The sequence below is a fragment of the Podarcis pityusensis genome (genome assembly GCF_964106645.2).
Source record: "Podarcis pityusensis genome assembly, chromosome: 3".
In the NCBI taxonomy this organism is placed as follows: Eukaryota; Metazoa; Chordata; class Lepidosauria; order Squamata; family Lacertidae; genus Podarcis; species Podarcis pityusensis.
In genome coordinates, this window is record NC_138026.1 from 17,789,011 (window position 1) to 17,792,791 (window position 3,781).

Genomic DNA, 3,781 nt, shown 5'->3' on the forward strand with positions numbered 1-3,781 from the left:
CTGAGCGGATCCCTTCCCTCGGCCGCCTCCTTATTTCAACCCCCTCTCTCCCGCCCCCCCTCGCCTTCCCCACCCCTGGGCATGCGCACTGGAATGGGGGGAAAGTTTCTAACTGGGAAACTCTTACTTCGGCCGCTCGGCTCCCGGATACGGAGCAACCAACGCGCTCCGCCTTCGCTCCAGTGGCATCCCTCGCTGCCCCCACACCACGCTCGCACCTCGAACAAGCCTTGGCACAGAGTCAAGAGGAGCCCCGGGGCAGCCGAGTCTGGGAGACAACTAGGGCCCTAAGCTCTTAAGTGATCTCCCGGGAATGGAGAGAGTGGTCGCTCCCATCTCCCATCTTAGGCTCAGAGCTTTGGCGGCGCTTTCTCCAACGGATCGGGGCTGCGCTCAAGCTCAGCAGGATCCACTGCTTGGTTGGTTGGTTGGTTGGTTGTGTGTGTGTGTGTGTGTGTGTGTGTGTGTGAAAACACCAGAGATTCCGTGCTTCTGTATTCTCGATTTGAACCGGACTACTTTGGAGTAAACTGGATATGTGCGGTAGCTATCCAGTCTCCGCTCCTGAAATCGACTGAGTAAGCTTTAAAAAACCCCACCCCACTTACAGATCTCCCGTGGAACCCGGTGGATCCACATCTCCTAGAGTGTCATCCATAGTAGCCCCGGATCCCAGCTGGCATTCAGGACCCACCCTTTCCTTTTCCCCGCAGATCCCATTCCAGGGGGCATCTTCACTTCCTATTCCACCCCATAATAATGACCCCCACCGTCGGAGCTCTTTCTGATCAGGAGTTGATCCTGGATCGCCGACCTGCATCTTCTGGTCTGGGTGGGCACGACAGATCCCTGCCTCTCTAGGTAGAATCAAGCCCGGTTCAGAAAACTGAGTATCCTGTGAATCAAGCTACCCACCTCAGATTCCTAAAAGGGTGATTTGGGCTTCAATCCACACTCGCAAAGGCTTCAGGCGACCCAGGCGAAGCCCGGCAGCCGGGCGTGGGGGGTGGGGAACGGTGAACCTACTCCCAGCGCTCCCGGTTTTCGCCTCGATTTAGCTCGGCGTCTGCAGAGGGCAAAACGGCCTTCCCGAACAAGGTAGCGTCTCTCAGCTAATAGGGAGGTGAAGACAGATCCGTCCCGATAAGACCAGCTGGGGTTTCATCCCCGGCAGATCCTGCTTAGTGTCATCTAGTGCCTGCCACCGTTTGAGAGCCGCTTCAAATTGCCCATTTTACAAGCGGGGGCGCTGGGTTGATTCCAAAGGCACCGACGGGGTCAGAGGAACAGAAGCGAGACGCGAGGACTGGAAGAATTGCGCGGCTGCTCCTCGTTGCGCAGTGACAGGAGCGCACCTTAATCGGAGCGCTCAGCGAGCCAGCTGATGTCCCAGTCCATTTGCCCTGTTAACTTGGCAGTCAGTTCCCAAGGAGCAAATTGAGGCTTTCTTTTTTCCGAGCTGGGGCTCCCGGTTGCTTCTTCGAGGCAAGCGCCGCTTAATTCCGCGGCACTTACCTCCAGAAAAGGAGGCACAGAATCGGGCTCATCGCTTCTGTTAAACAAGAAGGCTAGCGGATCACTTTCGTAGGAAGTGGGTAAGAGAATCAAACAAGTGAACCTCGACGGGAACCAACAGCGACTGGAGGAAACACCAAAGCTCCCCGAGAGCAGCTAGTGATCGTCGGAACGCATCTGCGGTTCCCGTGACTTCGGCAAAACTAAAATCAAAGCAGCAGCACAAAAGTTCTTCTTCACAAGAAGCAACGCGGCCCGCTGTTAGTAGCTGTCATCGGTGGCGGCGGGTCTTTAAGCGTTCGACACATTTGCACAGATTTGGGTCACTATCCGGTTCGAAGCATCGCTATGATTTCGGCGAGGGAGCGCGAAAGCGCGCGCTTCAAAGTTCCCATATGCTGAATTGGATCGCGCGCTGCGCTCCCAGGGCAAGGCTTTTCCCCTCCCTATTTTCCCTCCCACTTAAAAATAAACATGGAATTTGAAAAACCATTGAACTCTGCACCTGGTAGAGGAAAAAAAAAAGTGAAATGGAATTAAACAATTATTTATTTAATTTTTTAAAGGAAGCTTAACCACAAAGCAATGTGGCGTTCCTCTGACCTGCTGACCTCTGGGTGTCCCCCGCTTTATTCCTTTGCTCTTCCAAACACACTAAATAATGAACGCGTTTTATTTCAACCAAATAAACCTGTACAACAAAAGACACCTTAGATCCATGGGTGCTGTCTAATTCCTTCCTGCGTTTGATTTATAGCGTGGTCCCACAATCTAGTGAAAATAAAAGAACGCTGACATTATGTGTCATTAAGCTAATTTCTGGAGTGATTTACTCCCCGGGAAGTCTGAAATCCCGAGCAGTCACCCTGACCCTCTAAACAGTTTTACTTGGAAAGAAGGTATTATCTTCTTAGTAAGCGCGTTTAAAACTACTTGCAAGTCAATGCCACCGAAAGGTCTACTCAGAAGGAAGTTCTATTGCATTCAATGGGGCTTACCCCTATATAAGCGGGGTTAGTATCCATGGAACCAATGGGATTTACTTCCGAGTCGAAAAGTATATACTTGCAGCGTGTACGGGGTAGACCCCATTGAAGAGAAGGGGACTTATTTTTGCGTAAACGTGCCTAGGTTAGCGCTGTTACCTGAATGCGTTTATGACTGGAGGTGTGTTTGAACTTAAGTTGATAGTTAACGCATCCCGATCCTAATCGCACCTACCTGGAACCATTGTGCATTTGAAGGTGATTTTACTTCCCAACTGAATGGAAGAAAAGAAGGGAGTTGTTCAGAGAACAACAAGAGGGAAACCGGTTTGAATCCAGAAAGCGGTTTTGGTTCCATTTCAGATGGCCGGCTTCCTTACCCCAGTTTATAACTGAAGTGGTGGAAGAGAATTAACCCGGCATGCTGTAAAATGGATTGCGGCGGGGAATTGAGTCTTTAAAAACTGAGCTGAGTTTCCCACTGGCTCAAAGCTCCCTCGGAGCACAGCGATGTTTGTTTAAAACAGAAATATTTGGAATAGTCTCGCGGCGGAGAGGCTTGAAAGCGAAGCGAAGCGGGGAGGTTTAGACACGCCGCCTGCTTACTATCTCCTGATTGAATAATCGCTCCAGAAACCTCCAATTCTCCCGCGTGTTCAGTTTTGGTTTTTATTACCTCCCTTGTTCTGTTCACGTCTATTAATAAATCCGCGCTCGCTCGAGGCAGAAAGGTGACAGCCCCTCTTCTCCCCTCTCCCTTAAACACCGCGAACGGATTTTTTTTTTTTAATCCCACTAAGACATGGAGAGACTCTCCTTGCTTTCCCCCCAGCGAGGATCTGTACCCGATTAGGAAAGAAGAGTCGGATTTAAAGAGTCTCATAAAAACTTTTAAAGAAAAGGCATCCGCTTCCTAAGATGTCAGGAAACATGCAGAGCGATCTCTGTAAATCTACTCAGAAATAAGTGCCACGGAATTAAGTGAGATTTATTCCCATGTAAGTGTGCATTAGATTGCGTCCTTGGAGAGCGAGATGATGATGATGATGATTAAATCAATAATGCTATTAATTAAGTATACCGGAGTAGAAAATTTCCCCCTTAAAAATTTGACTATTTCAAGCGGCAGGCGGGGATAATCCGGGGCCATATTAACTCGAGCGCAGGAAGCGATCCAAATGAGCTTTGATCCTCTGCGGGCAAAATCATAAACACGGAAGTCAACGGGAGATATATATATGTTTTGCCACGGTTTTCAATGGGGACGAGTGTGTATGGAT